This window comes from Helianthus annuus, chromosome 4 (genome assembly GCF_002127325.2).
Source record: "Helianthus annuus cultivar XRQ/B chromosome 4, HanXRQr2.0-SUNRISE, whole genome shotgun sequence".
NCBI lineage: Eukaryota > Viridiplantae > Streptophyta > Magnoliopsida > Asterales > Asteraceae > Helianthus > Helianthus annuus.
Window position 1 is genome coordinate 61,146,675 of NC_035436.2, and position 8,356 is coordinate 61,155,030.

Sequence of the window (8,356 nt, forward strand, 5' to 3'; positions counted from 1 at the left end):
AAATTTATTTTTCGATCAACTTTTGATTAGAATATCCTCCCCCATTTGAAAATATAATCTTACGCTTATAAGTGTGTGACATTAATTTTAAAAATTCACTTAATAAAATTTTCTTTTCCCAACGTATTCTTTACACATTATTTCAAAAGTTACTTTTAAATAAATTATTCAATTAATTTGAATGTTAGAAGATCAACAACAACAACAACAATCATACCCAGTAAATCCCACAAATAGCAGAACTATTGGTAGGGTCTGGGGGAGGTGGGATGTAGGCAAACCTTTCCTCTATTCGAGAATAGAGAGGCTGCTTCCTGAGAGACCCCCGGCTCCAAAACAACCAACAGACAGATAGACGAAAAACGGGCAAGTAAATCGCGCAGCAGTAGGCAGATAAATCATCAGTAAGCAACATATATGCATATAAACATGGAAAACATCATATGTTGGTCTACCTACAGTGTAAAAGAAATCTAACCCCCCCCCCCTCTCCCAAGGAAAAGGTAGGACACGTCTATACCCTCACCTACAAGTCCTTAACCTTAATCCTATGTCTCCACGCACTCCTATCATGAACCATGTCCTCAGAGAGGTGCAATTCTACCAAATCTTGCCTAAGTCTTTCATCCCAAGTCAACTTGGGTCTGCCTCTACTCCTCCTTCCTTCCACTATCATGGTTTCCACTGCTCTAACTGGTTCTGTCAACTGCCTCCTCTTCACATGCCCAAACCATCTCAACCTCCCCTCTTTTAACTTGTCTGATATACTAGCTACTCCTAACCAATCCCTAAAAACCTCACTTCTTATTCGGTCTAACATCGTGTGGCCACACATCCACCTAAGCATCCTCATCTCCGCTACCTCCATCTTGCGCGCTTGTGTTTTCTTGATGGCCCAACAATCTGTCTCGTATAACATAGCCGGTCTAACTGCTACCCTATAGAATTTTCCCTTTAATTTTGTTGGGAACCTCCTGTCACACAAAATCCCAGTGGCTGCTCTCCACCAACACCAGCCAACCTGGATACGGTGAGATACGTCACTATCTATCTCCCCGTCCCTTTGCACAAACGATCCTAAGTATTTGAACTTAATCGTTTATGAGACCACTTGACCCTCAATGGTAACCTGAGTGTCCTCATTGTCACCTGCACCGCTGAAATTACAATAAAGGTATTCAGTCTTAGACTGACTAATCCTTAACCCATTGCCTTCTAAGGTTGCTCTCCATTCCTCTAGCCTGGCATTTAGGGTTTGTCTAGTTTCAGCAACTAACACTATATCATCCGCAAAAAGCATGCACCACGGCACTGTCTCTTGAATAGACTTGGACAGCTCATCCAAAACAACCGCAAAAAGAAACGGACTTAACGCGGACCCCTGGTGGAGTCCTACTTCCACGGGGAAAGACTCTGTATCTCCTACTGGCACCCGAACCCTAGTCACAGTCTTATCATACATATCCCTAATTAAGTCTATATACTTCCCAGGAACTCCCCTACCCTCCAAGCTTTCCCAAATCAGTCTTATAATAACATTTTTTTTAATAGGTGATGTATTAGTCTATCAATAACCAGAGCTTTTACTATGTCCAAGACCAACAAAACCCTAAAATTTGAAATAAGCAGCTGTCACACTCCTATCTTTGTCTCTCTTTCTTTCTACAACAACTCCCAAACCCTAAAAATATTCAGCCGCCCCCCTCATTCTTTTCTTCCTAATCTAATCAACGACAACAGCAAATCAATCTTCTTCTACTATTTCTCACAAGTCACAACACAACAAACAAGTAAGCTCTGGTGGTGGTTAACAGTTGGATGAGGGAAGCGGTGTGTGGTGTTGAAGGCGGTGGTGTTCAGTGGTTGTGGGTGGTGACGGTAGATGCTGATTTTGGACGGTGATGGTGTACGGCAGCAGTGTAGTGGGTTTAGTGTAGGAGATGATGTGACGGCGGGGGTTGTGTTTGCGGTGGAGGTGGCTGTGATGACTCAGGTGATGTACGGTGGTTATGGTGCAAGTGACTGGTGCGTCGGAGGTGATGTAACTCGGACGAAGAAGTGGTTATGTTTCTCGGATGAAGAAGTGCTTCAGATAGAGTTGTGTTGAAGATTGTATTTGGAAGTTCGAATCCAAAAAGACCTGTTTCTACTCTTTTCTTTTAACTGTTTAACTGTCAAAATTGTTGAAGATGTAGTTGATGTTTGTGAGTGATGATGAGCGGAGATAGGTGAAACAAACAAGAACCAAAAACCCCAAAACGCCGTTTACTCTTTCTACTCTTTTTTTTTAAATTCGCCGGTCGGATTAAAACGGCCGGAATAACGACGTCGGAAAACGTGACTTACCGGCGTATTTACCAAATACGCCCGAGAACTTGAACTCGCGTTCAAGATTTAAACACGCCGGAAAAATTAAAGTCACCGGAAAGAGTAATAGTACGCCGGAAAAGTACAAGAACGCCGTGTACTGGAACTTCAATAGAAACGCCCAGACATGTTAAAAACGCAAAAACTTGCCTAAAATCAAACTGATCCAAATACAAACTGTTTAAAAACACCTACTAGTCAATCTCGAACAATACAAACATCAATTTAAACCATTTTCAAATCAGATTTGAAGAAAAAAAATTGAAAATTTCTAAAACCCAAAACTTCAAAAAAGAATATCCAAAAATCAGATTTTTAATGACGAATTTGAAGATTTTTAAATCCCAAATTCAAGTACCAAGCTCTGATACCAAATTGTAGGATCAAATTGAGTCAAAAATCTGATTTTGTATAAGAATCAAGATGAACACACACAAAATGAACTTGAAAAACCCACTAGATTGATTTGCACAAATGATGATACAATTAGCCCCCAAATCTCTAGCAAAGTGTGTTGCCCAAAACCCTAATCATCTCTATCTATTTATAGTCTTACCATTTTAGGCTAATTACAATTAGGTCCCTAAAGATAATAACTTACTAAAGGGGGCAATAAACATGAAGACTAATTAAATAAGATAAAATATATTTTGTTTAAAACAAAATATATTTAATTATCCAAAGCAATAAAACTGTCATATCTCGAACTTCCACGCACCATATCATTCTTCGATCTTCTCGTGTCGACTTGCCCCTTGACTTTGACTTGTTGGCGTTGACTTTGTTGACTTGATTCGTTGATAACATTAGACTACACGTTTTAGACCCAACATCACCTCCATCGTAACCACCACCTCCAACTCTCACCGCCGCATAACATCAGACATCTCCGTAAACCTGCAAGTCTCTGTTCATCACCATTACATCACCATCTTCATCATCGTTGTTCATTGTTTCTGTCATCAACCTCATTCATACACCATCACCTCCAATAATCCCCGTGGTTAATCACATTGACGTCGGCGGCTGTTTTAAATTAGGGTTTTGGTTTCAGTTTCTATCGAAAAAGAAGACAACGACACCATTTTGTCGTTTATTTTTTTAGGACAATTATTAGTTAATTATATTATAATAATAATTAGGTAATCAAGAATTAATGATTAATAGTTATTATACTAGGTTTTATTAAAATATATATTTATAATATTATAATATTAATTTATTTTAAAAATTATTTTATATTAAAAAGGGTTTTTATATATATAATATATTAAAATTATTAATTATTATAAAAGTTAAATATTTTTTGATATATCTAAAAATTAAAAAAAAAGGTTATAAAATCTATAAAAAAGGGGGTGTTTGTTTGTTTTAAGGTAACGGTTTTGACAGGCCTTTTTGAGGTGCAGTATAGGAAGCGGGTTCATTCGTTTACGAAGTGCTTGAGTTAGTGAGTTTGTGGGTTATTGCTTGGTTCAACAATTAATTCCTCAAGTATTGATTCTCAACGTCAGTTGCTCTCGGAACAACTCAATAGTTTCGGTTTCATTGAGGGTGAAAGCGTAGAAGACGTAATCAAGAACGTTTACACTACTGCTTTTTGAAATTGAGAAGAGCGGATTGTATGTGACACCGGTAGGGCTAACAGAGCCTTTTTGTACGGATTGCCTCGAAGCAAGACATGGGACTATCGTGTTTCTATTATTATGGGAAAATGCAATCATTGCACAACGGAAACGAGAGATGTAATCTCCTTAGTCAATGAATATGTCTTGGAGGACAAGTAGAGGAGTCAGAATCTCGCAAACACATCGTCTTCTATGTCCAACTGTGGGAAAGTCGTTGCTAATTATAATGCCCCAAAATTCGAATTACTTAGTTGCCAGTGTGTTAACGCGTTTAAAAGAAGGAAATGTAATAACTAGGTTATTAAACCTAGTTACATGCCTAGCAAAACAAGAAAGGAAATGAAATTGGGTGAATTATGATTAAGTGACAAACATGAGGGGTTAGTTTTGAATGAGTGAAAAGATAAAATATAAGAAATAAAATTAAAAACCCCACACCCACACCTGGCATGTGGGTGTTCGACCAGAGAAGAGAAAGAAGGGGGGAAACCCCTTCTCAAACCCTAATCGACCAAATTGGATGGATTCTGGCTGAAATCGAACTTGCATGAACAAGATTCTTGATTGTTCAACTCTGTAAAACACATGGTAAGTGGTAATTTTGGATTTGATGATTTTTGTATGAATTAGGTTATGATCAATTCATGAAATTTTATGAAATCGAGCACGAATATATGTTAGAATTATCACATGGACTGTGAATTTATCAAGATTTTGGTGTTAATTAAGGTTTTAAGATGAAACCCACTTGGGCTAACGAAAGTGGCGACATAGGTATAACACCTATGTCGAATTCTTGTTCAAAAATTGATGTAGCATGTTGTATGCGATGAATGTTTGTTTGATAGTTTGATTATGGTGTGATTTTAGGTCGATTTCAATAGTATTTGAATTTTTAAAGGCAAGAATAGGAAGATGAACATAAGATACTTGTACAATATATTCTATTAATGTGGAACCCATCAAGTGTTTGATAAAATGCCTACATGAAACTTGAATTGATTCAAGTTTGTGTTAAAAAGTTCGTAAATTCGTCACTTTTGACAGCCCTAGATAGTCATCTTGTAAAGGCCGTATCTCATTCGTTATTAAGAGTTAGACAAGGAGCCTTATATCGTTGAAAAGGTTGTTTAACATATTACATTTCATATTTGGTCAAAAGAGGCTGGTTATGAGATTTAGTGGGTCAAAACAGCATGAAAAGTTAGTAAATTCGTCACTTTTGACAGCCCTAGATAGTCATCTTGTAAAGGCCGTATCTCATTCGTTATTAGGAGTTAGACAACGAGCCTTATATCGTTGAAAAGGTTGTTTCGCATATTACATTTCATATTTGGTCACAGGAGGCTGGTTATGAGATTTAGTGGGTCAAAACAACATGAAAATTTAGTAAATTCGTCACTTTTGACAGCCCTAGATAGTCATCTTGTAAAGGCCGTATCTCATTCGTTATTAGGAGTTAGACAACGAGCCTTATATCGTTGAAAAGGTTGTTTCGCATATTACAATTCTTATTTGAAAGTCGAAGTCAGGTTATGTGATTAAAAGGGGGAAAGTGACCCCGAACAGCTGCTGCGTGAAAAATGCAGCAATGAAAATAATGTGTTTTATGGACTTAAAACATATGATTTCTAGTCACCAATTTACTAAACACTAAATATTGCTTCGGGTGAATGTTTACAGTTGTTAAGGTGTACTATGTGTAAAATTGATCTTGTGAACATCGGATATAAAATCAAGTAATCATGTAGTTGTATGTACCACGTAACATGAATATGAAATGTGTATGACGATACTACAAGTAGTCTATCATATCAAGATAATTGTGTGTGTGTTCATAAGTTGGGAATATGTAGGTATAACCGTTGACTTTCTAAAAAGTCAACGAATATGCGAGTGGCATTATTAGTCTTATGAATATGTTTATGAGATTTTAAAGAATCATGTATATGTGTTAGAACAATTATGTGTACGTACGTATGATAATAAATTTGAGTGAGTGAATGTTAAATATTGTGGTTGTCGGTTCATGTCATATGCATGATAAGCTTAACTAATGAAAGTCTATGTAGCTAAGAGCTAGGAATGGATGTGATATGAACGAACATGCATACTAACTATGATATGGACGTAATGACTTGAAATGATAGGAATCCCAATTGACATGGACTCAAGAATGGAAGGCTAACGGATCAAGGGTAAATAAAGAAGCTATGCACAACTCGGACGCACGATGTAAGTGATTCCAATTCACTTCTTAGTATGTACGTAGTATTTAATATTTATGTGTAGAAAAATATGCAAGAATCATGTAATGAATGAGAAGTATTGAGGTAAGTATTATTTTAGTATAACAAAGGAGTTGTTTATAATGAAAGTAAACTAGTAGGATTAGACGGGTCAAATAATGTATAAAGGGGTTTATAAGCCGTTTGCTTATAAATCAGATTTTGATGCGACCCGAAGTGATAAACGGATCCGTAATTAAATTACGGGCGCGTAGAAAAAAGAATCGGGTAAAACGGATTAAAAATGAGAGATTTATGCCTGTTTCGGTAAGAATTAATGGCTGGGAAAAGTGTAGAGCTGACACGGCCGGGTGAAGGTTCTGTGAAAAATATATGGTTAGTTGACACGGCCGGGTGGTTAACCCGACCCGGCCGGGTGAAGGGGCTGAAAAAAAAAATATATGTAAGTAGGAAGGAGTTGCTATGAATGCACGTAAAAATTAGGAATGTATACGTTTGTGAATGCGAAATGTTATAAATGTATAAAGGAATGGTACGGAATGGTTTCATTATGTTCGAGCATTAATGATTGCTAATGGTGTGTTTGAGATTGAAATGCATTGCAGGTATATGAACACCGGGTTCTTGAAGTATCGAAGTCGAACTCTGAATAAGAAAATACGAGAGGATAGTTAAATAAATCAAAGTTTCATTGTTAAATGTTATTCACTATTAGATTATATGAGAATCATGTTGTACAACGTTGTTAATGACTAATGGTTAAGTTGTATGTGATGTTCACAGGTATTGCACGTATCTCTACCACTACTATCGAAGATAAGCATGCATTGATCGAGCCCCAAATTAAAGATTGTACGGGAAGAACAGCCACATATTCTGATTTATGTATTGTCTTGAAGCGTTACTTTAATGTGGTTATTGTTAATCCCTTTTTTGTAAATGTTTATCATGTGTATTTGAGCTTTTAAATAAGTAATGGGTCTAAATAAGAAAGAAAAATTTTGGGCTCATATTTTCCGCTGCGTCATGTTTAAGTTCTTACAGGGAATTGTTCATTATACGAACGGGTCATGCCCAAATTTTGTAAATAATAATGCTTATTTGGAATAAGAAATATGGGCGTTAGAAGTTGGTATCAGAGCCCTGGTTTGAGGGAAATCAAGTATGAGGAGGCAAATACTTGAACTCAAACCTGCGTGCTCTTGTAACCAGGAACCCGTACAATCCAGGACTCGATCAAGATCTAAAGATAAAAGCGAATGTAAGTATGTATTTATGCATGTGAATAAAGAAACTAGCGGTTTTGTATGTGCAAGGTAAGCATAAGTGTTTGAAGAGGATGGTCCGTGGATGCAAAATAGGATGAATACTAAGGCAGACAAAGATGCAAATAGGCAAATTAACCCCAGGTACACGCTATTAATATGTATGGGTACTGATGTTAAAAGAAAAAGGAAGAGATCTCCTTGGGAGGGTAATTATTAAACGAAAGACAATGATGTGGTCTTGGGGAAGCTTTAGAAATATGCACGAAACTGAAACCCACTTCTCGGACATAAGGCGATGATTACACGAAGGCACGAAACTAGTATGTGGATTGCGCACCTGGCCAGTACGCAAGAAGCATGTGACGTTCGTGAGACCGTGGTAATTATCGCAGGTATGTCTGGTAGAACTGGGTAGCAGGTGGGCGTGCGGGTGAAATGGGTAATAAGACTCTCGGGAAATTGAGGATACTACGTAAGAGTAAAAAAGTATAAGTGATAAGAATGAAGAATGTTGAATCCGTAAGAAAGTACGGATCAACAAGATATGAATGCAAAGTTTGAATCCGCGAGACGGATTCAAATAATGAAAGATATGAATGATATGTTAGAATCCGCGAGACGGATTCAAAGAATGAAAGATATGAATGATATGTTAGAATCCGCGAGACGGATTTGAAACATGAAAGGGATGAAAGATATGAATGATATGTTAGAAACCACGAGACGGATTCGAAACATAGAAGGGAATGAATGATAGGATGAAAAAGTTCGAAATTTGTAAATAGGCACGAATCAGATAAGTAAGAATGGATGACAAGAGTGAAGGGCTCAAAAGTTTTAATAA

The 8,356-nt window shown here is 37.1% G+C and overlaps 1 long non-coding RNA gene across 3 annotated transcripts; it reads left to right on the plus strand.

Annotated features, from left to right (window-relative positions):
• Window positions 1–4,443: 4,443 nt before the first annotated feature.
• Window positions 4,444–7,444, plus strand: LOC110934837. Of its 3 annotated transcripts, none has more exons than XR_002588666.2 (3): window positions 4,444–4,583; window positions 6,146–6,230; window positions 7,028–7,290. It is a non-coding gene; the product is annotated as an uncharacterized LOC110934837 (long non-coding RNA). The 3 variants fall into 3 exon arrangements; XR_002588667.2 differs by having other exon boundaries at window positions 4,447–4,583; window positions 6,850–7,444; XR_004891135.1 differs by lacking the exon at window positions 7,028–7,290 and having other exon boundaries at window positions 4,447–4,583; window positions 6,146–6,675.
• Window positions 7,445–8,356: the final 912 nt, after the last annotated feature.